This window comes from Mobula hypostoma, chromosome 4 (genome assembly GCF_963921235.1).
Source record: "Mobula hypostoma chromosome 4, sMobHyp1.1, whole genome shotgun sequence".
Classification (NCBI taxonomy): domain Eukaryota; kingdom Metazoa; phylum Chordata; class Chondrichthyes; order Myliobatiformes; family Myliobatidae; genus Mobula; species Mobula hypostoma.
In genome coordinates this window covers 127,818-145,266 of record NC_086100.1, presented here as the reverse complement: position 1 = coordinate 145,266, position 17,449 = coordinate 127,818, and the positions used below count along the sequence as shown (strand labels likewise).

Here is a 17,449-nt window from a genome sequence, read left to right as displayed (position 1 = left end):
TATGCATTATGATCAGAGATTAAGGGAGGTAGGGCTTTACTCTTTGGAGAGAAGGAGGATGAGAGGAGACATGATAGAGGTGTACAAGATAATAAGAGGAATAGATAGAGTGGATAGCCAGCGCCTCTTCCCCAGGGCATCACTGCTCAATACAAGGGGACATGGCTTTAAGGTAAGGGGTGGGAAGTTCAAGGGGGACATTAGAGGAAGGTTTTTTACCCAGAGAGTGGTTGGTGCGTGGAATGCACTGCCTGAGTCAGTGGTGGAGGCAGATACACTAGTGAAGCTTAAGAGACTACTAGACAGGTATATGGAGGAATTTAAGGTGGGGGCTTATATGGGAGGCAGGGTTTGAGGGTCGGCACAACATTGTGGGCCGAAGGGCCTGTACTGTGCTGTACTATTCTATATTCAAGTGCTGGCAACATCCTTGGAAATTTTCTCTGTACTCTTTCAAGCTTACTGCTATCTTTCCTGTAGGTAGGTGACCAAAACTGCATACAATAATCCAAATTAGGCCTCAGCAACATCACCTCAACATCCCATTTCCTGTACTCAAACACTGATTTAATGAAGGCCAATGTGCCAAAAGCTCTCTTTATGCCCCTATCTACCTGTGATGCCACTTTCTGTATTCCCAAATTCCTCTGTTTTACCATACTCCTCAGTGCCCTGTCGCTTGATGTACAAGACCTACCTTGGTTCGTCCTACCGAAGTGCAAAACCTCGCACCTGTCTGCATTAAATTCCATTTTCATTTTTCAGCCCATTTTCTAGCTGATCCAGATCCTGCTGCAAGCTTTGATATCCTTCCTCACTGTCCATTACACCCCCAATCTTCATATCATTTATAAGTTTGCTGATGCAGTTGACATTATCATCCAGATTGCTCAAAACGATTGCAAACAACAACAGACCCAGCACATTAATCCCTGCGGCACTCCACTAATCAGAGGCAAACTACCACTCCCTGGCTTCACCCATCAAGCCAATATCAAATCTAATTTACTATCTCATCCTGACTATCAAACTGATCAACCTTACATGCAATACTTGTCAAAGGCCTTGCTAAAGTCCTTGTAGACAATGTCTACCACCTTTCCTTCAACAACCTTCCTCATAAACTCAAAACTCTCTAACTGATATGACCTACCACGCACAAAGTCACGTTGACTATTCCTAATCAGTCCCTGTCTACCCAAATATGTATATTATCTGGTCCCTTAAAATATAGAATATTGGATGAACTTGTGGTGCCGTTAGATTCGTCAGTATGATGCTGTGGGTATCATTAAGTCATGGCTGAAAGAAGACCATACCTGGGAGCTTAACATCAAAGGATATGCTTTGTAATGAATGGACAGGCAGAAAGGCACAGGTGGTGGTGCGGTTCTGTTGGTAAGAGATGGAATTACACCTTTAGAAAGAGGTGACATAGGGTCAGAGAATGTTGAATCTTTGTGGATGGAGTTAAAAACCATTATGGGAATCATATATAGGCCTCCAAATAATAGCTAAGTAGAGGGGTTGAGATTGCAAAGGGAGCTAGAAAAGGCATGTAATAAGGGTAATGTCACAATTATAATTGGGGACTTCAATATGCAAGGGGATTGGGAAAATCAAGTTGGTGTCAGACCGCAAGAGAGGGAATTTGTTGAATGCCTACGAGATGCCTTCTGAGAGCAGCTTGTGCTTGACCCTACTCGGGGAAAGGCTATCTAAGATTGGGTGCTGTGTAGTAATCCAGATCTAATTAGGAAGCTTAATGTAAAACAACCCTTAGGAGGTAATGATCATAATATTATTGAATTCATACTGCAATTTGAGAGAGAGAAGCACAAGACACATGTATCAGCATAACAATGGAATAAAGGGAATTACAGAGGCATGAGAGAGGAGCTCACTCAGGTGGATTGGAGGAGGATACTGGCAGGGATGACGGCAGAACAGAGATGGCTGAGGTTTCTGGGAATAGTTCAAGGCACAGGATAGGTATGTCCCACAGAAGAAGTAGTTATCAAATGGCAGGGCTAGCCAACCATGGCTGACAAAGGAAGTTAAGGTTTGCATAAAAGCCAAGGAAAGGGCATATAAGGTAGCAAAAGTTAGTGGGAAGTTTGTTTAAAATCCAACAAAAAGGCAACTAAAAAAGCTACAAGAAGGGAAAAGATGAAATATGAGGGCAGATTAGCCAATAATATAAAGCAGGATTCCAAATATTTTTTCAGTTATGTAAAGAGTAAAAGGTATAAAATAAGGTATAAAAAGGGAAAGGATGAAATGTGAGATCAAACTAGGCAAAAATATAAAGCAGGATACCAAAAGATTTTTCAGTTATATAAAAAGGGATAATGGACCACTGGAAAATGATGCTGTTGAGGTAGTAGTGAGGATAAGAAATGGCAGATTAACATAATTTGTACTTTGCATCAGTCTTCAATGTGGAAGACACTAGCCGTGTGCCGGAAGTCTGTGAGTGTCAGGGAGCAGGAGTGAGTGCCATTGCTACTACAAAGGAAAAAGTGCTAGGTGAGCTGAAAGGTCTTAAGGTGGATAATTCACCTGGACCAGATGGACTCCATCCCAAAGTCCAGAGAGGTTGCTGAAGAGATAACGGATGCATTGATCATGATCTTTCAAGAATCACTTGATTCTGGCATGGTCTCAGCAGTTTGGAAAATTGCAAATATCACTCCACTCCTTAAGAAGGGAGGAAGGCAAAAAAAAAAGGAAATTATAGGTGAGTTAGCCTAACTTCAGTGGTTGGGAAAGTGATGAGAGTCTATTATTAAGGATGAGGTTTCGGAATACTTGGAGACTAATGATAAAATAAGTCAAAGTCAGCATGGTTTCTGTAAAGGGAAATCTTGCCTGAGGAGCAGGTGGACAAAGGAGGCAGTAGATGTAACTTACTTGGATTTTCAGAAGGCATATGATAAGGTGCCACACTAGGCTGCTTAACAAGATAAAATCCTATGACGTTACAGGAAAGATATTGGGTTGGACAGAGGAATGGCTGTCAGGGAGGAGGCAGTGAGAGAGAATAAAGGGGACTTTTTCTGGTTGGCTGCAGGGGCTAGTGGTGTTCCTCAGGGGTCAGTTTTGGGACAACTACTTTTCACATTGTTTGTCAGTGATTTAACAATATATAACCATAGAACAATTACAGCACGGAAACAGGCCATCTCGGCCCTTCCAGTCCGTGCCGAAAGCTTACTCTCACCTAGTCCTATCTACCTGCACTCAGCCCATAACCCTCCATTCCTTTCCTGTCCATATACCCATCCATTTTTTTTAAATGACAAAATTGAACCTGCCTCTACCACTTCTACTGGAAGCTCGTTCCACACAGCTACCACTCTCCGAGTAAAGTTGTTCCCCCTCGGGTTACCCCTAAACTATTGCCCCTTAACTCTCAACTCATGTCCTCTTGTTTGAATCTCCCCTACTCTCAATAGAAAAAGCCTATCCACATCAACTCTATCTATTCCCTCATAGTTTTAAATACCTCTATCAAGTCCCCCCTCAACCTTCTACGCTCCAAAGAATAAAGACCTAACTTGTTCAACCTTTCTCTGTAACTTGGGTGCTGAAACCCAGGTAACATTCTAGTAAATCTCCTCTGGACTCTTTCTATTTTATTGACATCCTTCTTATAATTTGGTGACCAGAACTGTACACAATACTCCAAATTTGGCCTCACCAATGCCTTGTACAATTTTAACATTACATCTCAACTCCTATACTCAATGCTCTGATTTATAAAGGCCAGCACACCAAAAGCTTTCTTCACCACCCTATCCACATGAGATTCCACCTTCAGGGAACTATGCACCACTATTCCTAGATCACTCTGTTCCACTGCATTCTTCAATGCCCTACCATTTACCATGTATGTCCTATTTTGATTAGTCCTAACAAAATGTAGCACCTCACACTTATCAGCATTAAACTCCATCTGCTATCTTTCAGCCCACCCTTCTAACTGGCCCAAATCTCTCTGCAAGCTTTGAAAACCTACTTCATTATCCACAACGCCACCTATCTTAGTATCATCTGCATACTTACCAATCCGATTTACCACCCCATCATCTAGATCATTAATGTGTATGACAAACAACATTGGACCCAGTACAGATCCCTGAGGCACACCACTAGTCACTAGCCTCCAACCTAATATACAGTTATTCACCACTACTCTCTGGCATCTCCCATCCAGCCACAGTTGAATCCATTTTACTACTTCAATATTAATACCTAACTATTGAACCTTCCTAACTAACCTTCCGTGTGGAACATTGACAAAGGCCTTACTGAAGTCCATATAGACAACATCCACCGCTTTACCCTCCTCAACTTTCCTTGTAACCTCTTCAAAAAATTCAATAAGATTTGTCAAACATGATCTTCCATGCACAAATCCGTGTTGACTATTCCTAATCAGACCGTCTATTCAGATAATTATATATACCATCTCCAAGAATACTTTCCATCAATTTACCCACCACTGACGTCAAACTCACAGGCCGATAATTGCTAGGTTTACTCTTAGAACCCATTTTAAACAATGGAACAACATGAGCAATACGCCAGTCCTCCGGCACCATCCCCATTTCTAATGACATTTGAAATATTTCTGTCAGAGCCCCTGCTATTTCTACACTAACTTCCCTCAAGGTCCTAGGGAATATACTGTCAGGACCCGGAGACTTATCCACTTTTACATTCCTTAAAAGCCCCAGTACTTTCTCTTCGTTAATCATCACAGTTTCCATAATTACCTTACTTGTTTCCCTTACCTTACACAATTCAACATCCTTCTCCTTAGTGAATACCGAAGAAAAGAAATTGTTCAAAATCTCCCCCATCTCTTTTGGCTCCGCACATGATTCTCTAAGGGACCAATTTTATCCCTCACTATCCTTTTGCTATTAATGTACTGTAGAAACCCTTTGGATTTATTTTCACGTTACTTGCCAAAGCAACCTCATATCTTCTTTTAGCTTTTCTAATCTCTTTCTTAAGATTCTCTTTACATTCTTTATATTCCTTGAGCACCTCATTTACTCCATGCTGCCTATATTTATTGTAGATCTCTCTCTTTTTCCGAACCAAGTTTCCTATATCCCTTGAAAACCATGGCTCTCTCAAACTTTTAACCTTTCCTTTCAACCTAACAGGAACATAAAGATTCTGTACCCTCAAAATTTCACCTTTAGATGACCTCCATTTCTCTATTATATCCTTCCCATCCACTCCTTCTAAATCCCTTCGCATCTCCTCAAAGTTAGCCTTTCTCCAATCAAAAATCTCAACCTTGGGTCCAGTCCTATCCTTCTCTATAATTATATTGAAACTAATGGCTTTGTGATCACTGGACCCGCAGTGCTCCCCAACACATACCTCATTAGATCATGGAACTCGTAAACACAAAATAATCTGCAGATGCTGGAGTCAAAGCAACACTCACAACACACTGGAGGAACTCAGCAGGTCGGGCAGCATCCGTGGAAAAGATCGGTCGACGAAGATAGGTAGCAGGGTAGATAGTGTTGAGGAAGCAATGTGATTGCAGTTGGACTTCAGACAAATTGGAAGAATGGGCAAAAAACTGGTGATAGAATGCAGTGTTAGGAAATGTATAATAATGCATTTTGGTTAAAGGAACAATAGTATGGACTATTTATCTAAATGGGGAGAAGATTCAACCACCAGAGGTACAGAGGGATTAAGGAGTCCTCGTGCAAGACTCCCAAAATGTTAATTTACAGGTTGAGTCTGTGGTAAAGAAGGTAAATGCAATGTTGGGGAATAGAATAGAAAACAAGGAAATAATGCTGAGGCTTTATAAGACACTAGTCAGACCACACTTGGAGTATTGTCAAGTTTTGAGCCACATATCTCAATAAGTATGTGTTATCATTGGAGAGAGTCCAGAGGACGTTCACAAGGATGATTCTGGGAATGAACGGGTTAACATATGAGGAGCGTTTGGTAGCTTTGGGCCTGTATTCTCTGGAATTTAGAAGAAAATGGGGGGATCTTATTAAAACCTACTGAATATTGAAAGGACTAGATAGGGTGGATATGGAGAGGACGTTTCCTATGGTGGGGGAATCAGTACTAGAGGGCCAGCCTCAAAATTGAGGGATAACTTTTTTGAACAGAGGTAAGGAAGAATTTATTTAGCCAGAGTACAGTGAATCTGTGGAATGCTTTGCCAAACCATGGTGAAGGCCGAGTGCGTACTTATATTTAAAGCTGAAGTTGGTAGTTTCCTGATTGGTCAGGGCATCAAAGGTTATAGCAAGAAGGCAGGTGTATAGGATTGAGTGAGATCCAGGAAATGCCATGATGGAATGGCAAAGTAGACTCGATGGGCTGAATGGCCTGATTCTGCTCCTGTCTTATGGTCTTAATACTTTCCCACTACTGATGTCAGGCTCACTGGCCTATAATTTTCTGGTTTATTCTTAAAGCCTTTCTTAAACAGCAGAACATTAGCTATTCTTCAACCCTCCTGTACCTCACCTGTCACTAAGGATGATTTAAACGTCTTTTGCTCAGCCTCTGCAATTCCTGCACTAGCCTCCCACAGGGTCCGAGAGAACACCTTGTCATTTACTGTGGATTTATCCACCCTAATTCACCCAAAGACAGCAAGCATCTTCTCTTCTGTAATCTGCATTGATGCATGGTCACAGTACTCTTTGCCTCACTTCTATAAACTTTGTGACTGTCTCCCGAATTAATACAGATGCAAAAAATGGTTTGCAGATCTCTTCCATCTCTTTCCACACATAGATGAACATGCTGATCTTCAAGAGAACTAATTCTGTCCCTTGCTATCCTATTAATATCTGCCAGAGCAACTTCATGTCTTGCATTTCTGATATCTTCAAGATCCTCATTTGATCCTAACTGCCTATACCTGTGACATGCTTTTATTTCTCAGCCAAGGCCTCAATATTCTTGGTTAATCGAGGTCCCTGAACCTGTTAGTGTTACCTTTTATTCCAACAGTAACGTACAAATTCTGTACTCTCAACATTTCATTTTTGAAGGTCTCCCACTTGCCAACGTGCCAATCCAAACCTGCCAGATCTAATCTGATCTTTCTCCGTTTAGAATCTATGTGTTCTACGGGCATAACGATCCCCACCACTGAGGATATCTTCAAAAGTCAACACCCATCGTCGAAGACCCTCACTATCTTGGACCTGGCCTCCTCATGTTACCACCAACGGAAGGAGGTACAAAAGCGTGCAACCCACACTCAATGATTCAGGAACAGCTTCTTCCCTCTAGATTTCTAAATGACCATAAGATATAGGAACAGAATTAGGCCATTTGGCCCATTCATCATGGCTGATCCATTTTTCCTTTCAGCTCCAAACTCCTGTCTTCTCTCTGTATCCCTTCATGCCTTGACCAATCAAAAATCTATCAACCCCTGCCTTAAATATACATAAAGACTTGGCCTCCACAGCTGCCTGTGGCAAAGAATTCCACAGATTCACCACTTTCTGGCTAAAGAAATCCTTTCTCATCTCTGTTCTAAAAGGATGCCCCTTCATTCTGAGGTTGCGTCCTCTGGTCTTAGACTCTTCCCACCATAGGAAACGTCCTCTCCACATCCACTCTATCAAGGCCTTTCACCATTCGATAAAGTTTCAATGAGCTCACCCTTCATTCTTCTGAATTCTTATGAATACAGACCCAGGCCCATCAAACACTCTTCATATGACAAGCCACTCAATCCTGGAATCATTTTCGCGAACCTCCTTTGAACCTTCTCCAGTTTCAGAATATCCTTACCAAGATAATGGGCCAAAACTGCTCACAATACTCCAAGTTAAATCTCACCAGTGCTTTCTAAAGTTTCAACATTACATCCTTGCTTTTATGTTCTAGTCATCTTGAAATGAATGCTAACATTGTATTCACCTTCCTCACCACAAACTCAACCTGCAAATTAACCTTTAGGGAATCCTACACAGGGACGAGCAAGTCCCCCTACACTTCAGTTTTTTGTATTTTCTCTCCACTTAGAAAATAGTGAACCCTTTCATTTCTTCTACCATACACTTCCCGACACTGCTTCCATCTGCCACTTCTTTGCCCACTCTCCTAATCCAAGTCTTTCTATAGCCTCTCTACTTCCTCATAACTACCTGCCCTTCCACCTATCTTCAAGTCATCTGCCAACTTTGCAACAAAGCCATTAATTTCAACATCCAAATCATTGACATATAATGTAAAAAGAATTGATCCCAACAGCCCCTGTGGAACACCACTAGTCACCGGTAGTCAGAAAAGGCTCCCTATATTCCCACTCTCTTCCTTCTGCCAATCATCCACTGCTTTATCCAGGTTAGAATCTTTTCTGTAATACTATGGGCTCGCAATTTGTTAAGCAGCCTCATGTGTGGAACCTTGTCAAAGACCTTCTGAAAATCCAAGTACACATCAACTGATGCTCCTTTGTCAATCCTACTTGTGATTTCTTTAAAGAATTCCAACACATTTATCTTGCAGTATTTTCCCTTGAGGAAACCATGCTGACTATGGCCTATTTTATCATGTGCCTCCAAGTACCATGAGACCTCATCCTTAACAATCAACTCCAACATCTTCCCAACCACTGAGGTCAGACTAACTGGCCATGGTTTCCTTTCTTCTGCCTCTCTCCCTTTTGTGAAGAGTAGAGAGACATTTGCAATTTTCCAGTCCTCCAGAACCATTCCAGAATATAGTGATTCTTGAAAGATCATTACTAATGGCTCCACAATCTCTTCAGCCACCTCTTTCAGAATCCTAGGGTGTACACTATCTAGTCCAGGTAACTTACTTACCTTCAGCCCTTTCAGTTTCCCAAGATCCTTCTCCCTATTAATGGCAACTGAACAGATTTCATGACCCCTGAGGCCTGAAACTTCCTCCATATTGTTGGTGTCTTCCACAGTGAAGACTGATGCAAAAATAGTTATTCAGTTCATCTGCCATTTCTTTGTCCCCCATTACTATCTCTCCAGCATTGTTTTCCAGCAGTCTAATGTCTATTTTTACTTCTCTTTTCCTCTTTTACATTGCTTGTATCTGAAAAAACTTTGGAATCCTCTTTAACATTATTGGCTAGCATACTTTCATATTCCATCCTTCTTAATAATTTTTTAGTTGCCTTCTGTTGGTTTTAAAAGCTTCCCAATTCTCTAACTTCCCACTAATTTTTGCTCTATTATACACCTTTTCTTTGACTTTTATGCTGGCTTTGACTTCTCTTGTTAGCCACATTTGTGTCATCTTTCCTTTAGAAAACTTCTTCCTCTATGAGATGTATATATTCTGCGCCTTCCGAATTGCTTCCAGAAATCTCAGCCATTGCTGCTCTGCCATTATCCCTGCCAGTGTTCTTTTCCAATCAGTTCTGTCCAACTCCTCTGTCATGCCTCTGTAATTTCCTTTACTCCACTATAATACTGATACATCTGGCTTTAGCTTCTCCTTCTCAAATTTCAGGTTGAACTCAAACATATTAGACCATAAGACAAGGAGTAGAATCTGACCATCTGGCCGATTGAGTCTGCTCCGCCATTCAATCATGGCTGATCATTTTTTTTCTTATCTCTTCCTCAACACCAGTTTCCAGCCTTTTCCCTGTAACCTTTGATGCCATGTCCAATCAGGAACCTAGCAATCTCTGCCTTAAACACACCCATGACCTGGCCTCCACAGCTGCATGTGGCAACAACTTCCTCAAATTCATCACGCTTTCGATAAAGAAATTTCTCCGCAACTCTGTTTTGAAAGGGCGCCACTCTATCCTGCAGCTGTGCCCTCTTGTCCTAGACTCTCCCAACATGGAAAACATCTTTTCCACATAGAAACATGGAAAATAGGTGCAGGAGTAGGCCATTCGGCCCTTCGAGCCTGCACCGCCATTCAGTATGATCATGGCTGATTATCCAACTCAGAACCCTGCACCAGCCTTCCCTCCATACCCCCTGATCCCTTTAGCCACAAGGGCCATATCTAACTCCCTCTTAAATAAAGCCAATGAACTGGCCTCAACTGTTTCCTGTGGCAGAGAATTCCACAGATTCACCACTCTCTGTGTGAAGAAGTTTTTCCTCATCTTGGTCCTAAAAGGCTTCCCCTTTATCCTTAAACTGTGACCCCTCGTTCTGGACTTCCCCAACATCGGGAACAATCTTCCTGCATCTAGCCTGTCTAATCCCTTTAGGATTTCATACGGTTCAATCATATCCCCCCTCAATCTTCTAAATTCCAATGAGTATAAGCCTAGTTCATCCAGTCTTTCTTCATATGAAAGTCCTGCCATCCCAGGAATCAAACTGGTGAACCTTCCTTGTACTCCCTCTATGGCAAGGATGTCTTTCCTCAGATTAGGGGACCAAAACTGCACACAATACTCCAGGTGTGGTCTCACCAAGGCCTTGTACAACTGCAGTAGTACCTCCCTGCTCCTGTACTCGAATCCGCTTGCTATAAATGCCGGCATACCATTCGCCTTTTTCACCGCCTGCTGTACCTGCATGCCCACTTTCAATGACTGGTGTATAATGACACCCAGGTCTCGTTGCACCTCCCCTTTTCCTAATCGGCCACCATTCAGATAATAATCTGTTTTCCTGTTTTTGCCACCGAAGTGGATAACTTCACATTTATCCACATTAAATTGCATCTGCCATGAATTTGCCCACTCACCTAACCTATCCAAGTCACCCTGCACCCTCTTAGCATCCTCCTCACAGCTAACACTGCCGCCCAGCTTTGTGTCATCCGCAAACTTGGAGATGCTGCATTTAATTCCCTCATCCAAGTCATTAATATATATTGTAAACAACTGGGGTCCCAGCACTGAGCCTTGCGGTACCCCACTAGTCACTGCCTGCCATTCTGAAAAGATCCTGTTTATTCCCACTCTTTGCTTCCTGTCTGCCAACCAATTCTCTATCCACATCAATACCTTACCCCCAATACTGTGTGCTTTAAATTTGCACACTTATCTCCTGTGTGGGACCTTGTCAAAAGCCTTTTGAAAATCCAAATATGCCACATCCACTGGTTCTCCCCTATCCACTCTACTAGTTACATCCTCAAAAAATTCTATTAGATGCGTCAGACATGATTTTCCTTTCACAAGTCCATGCTGACTTTGTCCGATGATTTCACTGCTTTCCAAATGTGCTGTTATCACATCTTTGATAACTGACTCTAGCAGTTTCCCCACCATCTCTGTTAGGCTAACAGGTCTATAATTCCCCGGTATCTCTCTCCCTCCTTTTTTAAAATGTGGGGTTACATTAGCCACCCTCCAATCCTCAGGAACTAGTCCAGAATCTAAAGAGTTTTGAAAAATTATCACTAATGCATCCACTATTTCTTGGGCTACTTCCTTAAGCACTCTGGGATGCAGACCATCTGGCCCTGGGGATTTATCTGCCTTTAATCCCTTCAGTTTACCTAACACCACTTCCCTACCTACATGTATTTCCCTCAGTTCCTCCATCTCACTGGACCCTCTGTCCCCTACTATTTCCGGAAGATTATTCTACTCTGTCTATGCCATTCAACATTCGTAAGGTTTCAATGAGTTCTCCCCCATCCTCCTGAATTCCAGCAAGTACAGACTCAGAGCCATCAAACGTTCCTCATATGATAACCCTTTCATTCCTTCTGAACCTCGTCCAGACCCTCTTCAATGCCAGCACATCTTTTCTAAGATAAGGGGCCCAAAACTGTTCACAATACTCAAGGTAAGGCCTCACCAATGCCTTATAAAGCCTCAGCATCACATCCTTACATTTGTATTCTAGACCTCTTGAAATGAATGTTAACATGGCATTTGCCTTCCTCACCACCAACTCTACCTGCAAGTTAACCTTTAGGGTGTTCTGCACAAGGACTCCCAAGTTCCTCTGCATTTCAGATTCCTGGATTTTTTCCCCGTTTAGAAAACAGCCCACATGTTTATTTCTACCACCAAAATGCATGACCATTCATTTTCCAACATTGTATTTCATTTGCCACTTTCTTGCCCATTCTCCTAATCTGTCCAAGTCCTTCTGCATCCTACCTCATCAACACTACCTGCACCTCCAGCAATCTTCGTATCATCTGCAAACTTGATAACTATTCCATCATCTAAATCATTTACATACAGCATAAAAAGAAGCGGTCCCAACACCGACCCCTGTAGAACATTACTAGTCACTGGTAGCCAACCAGACAAGGACCCTTTTATTCCCACTTGCTTCCTCCTACCAATCAGCCAATGCTCTAATCCTGTTAGTAACTTTCCAGTAATACCGTGGGCTTTTAACTTAGTAAGCAGCCTCATATGTGGCACCTAGTCAAAGGCCTTTTGAAAGTCCAAATATACAACATCCACTACACCCCCTTTATTTATCTTACTTGTAATCTCCTCAAAGAATTCCAACAATTTCATCAGGCAGGATTTTCCCTTAAGGAAACTATGCTGACTTTGTACTATCTTCTCCTGTGTCACAAAGTACTCCATCACTTCATCCTTAACATTTTCCCAACCGCTGAGGTCAGGCTAACTAGTCTGTAATTTCCTTTCCGCTGCCTTCCTCCTTTCTTAAAGAGTGGACTGACCATTGCAATTTTTCAGTCCTCTGGCTCCATGCCAGAGTCCAGTGATTTTTGAAAGATAATTTCTAATGCCACCACAATCTCTAACACTATCTCTTTCAGAACCCTAGGGCTACAGCTGTGAAGATCCCTGCTGCACCTGATGACCCTGTCTCAGAGGCCGATGTTAGGCTGTCTTTAAAGAGAGTGAACCCTTGCAAGGCGGAAGGTCCCGGTGGAGTAGCTGGTAAGGCTCTGAAAACCTGTGCCAACCAACTGGTGGAAGTATTCAAGGACATTTTCAACCTCTGACTGCTACGGGCAGAAGTTCCCACTTACTTCAAAAAGACAAGGATTATATCAGTGCCTAAGAAGAATAATGTGAGCTGCCTTAATGACTACCGCCTGGTAGCACTCACATCTACAGTGATGAAATGCTTTGAGAGGTTGGTCATGACTAGACTGAACTCCTGCCTCAGTAAGGACCTGGACCCATTGCAATTTGCCTATTGCCACAATGGATCAATGGCAGATGCAATCTCCATAGCTCTTCACACGCTTTAGACCACCTGGACAACACAAACACCTGTGTCAGGATACTGTTAATTGACTATAGCTCAGCATTTAATACTATCATTCCCACAATCCTGATTAAGAAGTTGCAGAATCTGTACCTCCCTCTGCAATTGAATCCTCAACTTCCTAACCGGAAACCACAATCTGTGCGGATTGGTGATAACATCTCCACCTCATTGACGATCGACACTGGTGCACCTCAGGGGTGTCTGCTTAGCCCACTGCTCTACTCTCTTTATACCCATGACTGTGTGGCTAGGCAGAGCTCAAATACCATCTATAAATTTGCTGACGATACAACCGGATAGAATCTCAGGTGGTGACAAGAGGGCATAGTGAGATATGCCAACTAGTGGAGTGGTATCACAGCAACAACCTGGCACTCAACGTCAGTAAGACAAAACAATGGATTGTGGACTTCCGGAAGGGTAAGACGAAGGGCACACACCAATCCTCATAAAGGGATTAGAAGTGGAGAGGGTGAGCAGTTTCAAGTTCCTGGGTGTCAAATCTCTGAGGCTCTAACCTGGTCCCAACATATCAATACAGGTGTCCCCCGCTTTTCGAACGTTTGCTTTACGAAACCTCACTGTTACGAAAGACCTACAATAGTTCCCTGGTTTCGCTAACAGAAGGTGTTTTCACTGTTACAAAAAAAGGCAGTGCGCGGAAAAAGCAGCGCACGCCCCGAGCAGCTGCTGTCCCCTGGATTCAGAACGGCATTCTCACCGGCATTGCTTAAACACGTGCCTGTGAGCAGCCGCTAGCAAGATGAGTTCTAAGGTATCGGAATCGCCTAAAAGAGCTCGTAAGGGTTTTACACTAGACATAATTAAGAGTTTCGATTGTGGTGAACGAAATTAGGACAAAGTAAGTTTGACTTGTGGAAGTTGACGAAAATGATGTTGAAGAGGTTTGGCATCCCATTGCCAAGAACTGATAGATGAAGAGCTGATGCAATTGGAAGGAAAGGATAACAATTGAAACTGAATGCAGTAGCGAACGGACCGAAAGTGAAGTCATCCAGGAACTGAACGTGATGCAACCGCATGAGAGTTTCGCTGTAATGATAAAGTACGACTTTAAATTTGAAAGGGTACGTCGGTTTAGGGCACATTTGCAAGATGGTTTGAGTGCTTACAAAGAACTGTATGGTAGAAAAATGCGCGAGGCTAGCAGTCAAGCAAGCCTTCAGCAGATGACGAACCTCGACCTTCGACATCGAGGCAGGCAGACAGACAGACATAGAAGAAGATGACCTGCCTGCCCTGATCGATGATGAGATGACACCCCAGTGTCCCACCACCCCAACCCCTGGGCCACGGACAGATACCAATACGCGGAGAATGCAGCGGTAGCCAGGAGGCACCTAACACATCTTTAAGAAAAAAGCTGAAATAAACAAGCTAATTAATTAGGTGCCGCCCGGCATGTAATTGTCAGCCCAGATCCAAGCTGATTGCCGATTGTGTTGCCTCTGATCTGGGCCGACATTTACGTGCCAAGCAGCACCTAATTAATTAGCTTGTTTATTTCGGCTTTTTTCTTAAAGATGTGCTGGGTGCGTCCTGGCTACCGCTGCATTCTTCGCGGATCGTTATCAGTCAGTGGCCCGGAGGGTGGGGGCCACTGCACCACCCCAACCTGCGACGACTCAGCCTAACACACCATCATCAGTGTGCTCGATGTCTTCCAGATTCCAGCAAGTGATACTACACTGTACATACATTATTTCTACTTTATATAGGCTGTGTATTTTTAGGTGTTATTTGGTATGATTTGGCAGCTTCATAGCTTAAAGGTTACTAGAGAGAGTGTCTCTGCAAAGAGTGCTTGCGTGAGATTTTCTGCTGAGAGCGCTTGCGTGAGATTTTCACTACAGAGAACAGTGCAGGCAATGATTGTAGAGAAGTATTTCTACTTTATATAGGCTGTGTATTTATCATATCATTCCTGCTTTTACTATATGTTACTGTTATTTTAGGTTTTATGTGTTATTTGGCATGATTTGGTAGGCTAATTTTGGGTCTGCGAACGCTCACAAATTTTTCCCATATAAATAAATGGTAATTGCGTCTTCACTTTATGACCTTCCGGCTTATGAACCGTTTCATAGGAACGCTCTACCTTCGGATGGCAGGGGAAACCTGTACAGTTATAAGGAAGGCAAGACAGCAGCTATACTTCATTAGGAGTTTGAAGAGATTTGGTATGTCAACAAATACACACAAAAACGTCTCTAGGTGTACCATGGAGAGCATTCTGATGGGCTGCGTCACTGTCTGGTATTGGGGGGGGGGGGGGGTGGCTACTGCACAGGACCGAAAGAAGCTGCAGAGGGTTATAAACTTAATCGGCCACATCTTGGGTAATAGCCTACAAAGTACCTAGGACACCTTCAAGGAGCACTGTCTCAGAAATCTCAGAAATCATGCAAGGGTGCAGCGGTAGCCTGGAGGCACACAGCACATCTTTAAGAAAAAAGCCGAAACAAACATGCTAATTAATTAGGTGCTGCCCGGCACGTAATTGTCGGCCTAGATCAGTGCCGATTTCTGATTGCGTCATCTCAGATCTGGGCCGACAATTACGTGTCCAGCGGTACCTAATTAATTAGCACGTTTATTTTGGCTTTTTTTCTTAAAGATGTGCTGTGTGCCTCCCAGCTACTGCTGCATTCTCCGCGAATCGGTATCTGTCCGTGGCCTGGGTGTTGGGGTGGTGGGACACTGAGGTGTCATCTCGTCATCGTCTGTTTCCATTAGGGCAGGCAGGTCATCTTCTATCTCTGCCCACCTCAATGTCAAAGGCTGAAGGTCGAAGTTCGTCATCTGCTGTGGCTGATGTGGAAGGCTTACTTGACTGCTGAGCCTCGTGCATTTTTCTATCATACAGTTCTTTGTAAGGACTGTATGTACCCTTTCAAAATTAAAGTCGTACTTTATCGTTGCAGCGAAAATCTCACGCAGTTGCTTCACGTTCAGTTCGCTACTGCATTTGGTTTCGATTGTTATCCTTTTTTCTTCCAATTGCATCAGCTCTTCATCTATCAGATCTTGGTCATGGGATGCCAAAACCTCTTCAACATCATCATCGTCAGCTTCCACAAGCCAAACTCACTTTGTCCTTACTTTGCTCACCATGGTCAAAACACTTAATTATGTCTACTTTTACGCTAAGTGTAACACCCTTACGAGCTCTTTTAGGCTTTTCCAATACCATAGAACTCATCTTGCAAATGGCTGCTCACAAGCATGTGTTTAAGCAATGCCGGCTGGAATGCCGTTCCAAATCTGGGGAGAGCAGCTGCTTGGGGCGCGCTGCCTTTTATCACACGCTGCTTTTTTTTTCGTAACAGTGAAAACACCTTCTGAAAGCAAAAACAGGGTACTAATGTAGGTCTTTTGTAACAGTGAGGTTTCGTAAAGCGAACGTTTGAAAAGCAGGGGGACACCTGTACTGTAATTGATTTACTTATTATTATTATTATATTTTGTTTTTTTTCCTTCTATAATATGTATTGCATTGAACTGCTGCTGTTAAATTAACAAACTTCATGTCACATGCCGGAGATAATAAACTTGATTCTTATTCTGATTCTGAGTTCCTCTGGTCCAGGTGATTTATGTACCTTTAGGTCTTCCAGCTTTTTGAGCACCTTCTCTCTTCTAACAGCAACTGTACCCACTTCTCTTCCTTCACACACAACATCAGGCATACTGCTAGTGTCTTCTACAGTGAAGGCTGACGCGAAATGTTCATTTAGTTCATCTGCCACCTTCTTGTCCCCCGTTATTATTTCTCCTGCCTCATTTTCTAGCGGTCCTATATCTACTCTCTTTCCTCTTTTATTTTTCATATACTTGAAAAAAATTTTTACTATTATAATATTTGCTAGCTTGTTTTCATGTTTTATCTTTTCCCCTTTAATTACATTTCTAGTTGCTCTCTGTAGATTTTTAAAAACTGCCCTATCTTCCCACTAATTTTTGCTTTGTTGTATGCCTTTTCTTTTGCTTTTACAATAGCTTCGACTTCCCTTTTCAGCTACGGGTGTGCTATTTTACCATTTGAGTATTTCTTCAGTTTTGGACTAAACATGTCCTCCACCTTCCTCATTTTCCCCAGAAATGCATGCCATTGCAGCTCTGTCGACATCCCTGCCAGTAGCTCCTTCCAATTTACTTTGGCCAACTCCTCTCTTATACCTCTGTAATTTCCCTCACTCCACTGAAATACTGCTACATCAGACTTT

The 17,449-nt window shown here is 42.7% G+C and overlaps 1 protein-coding gene across 6 annotated transcripts in view; it reads right to left on the bottom strand.

Annotated features, from left to right (window-relative positions):
• lrrc31 (leucine rich repeat containing 31) overlaps positions 1-17,449 on the bottom strand; it is a 202,708-nt gene that overhangs the window by 95,076 nt on the left and 90,183 nt on the right. The window lies entirely within an intron of this gene.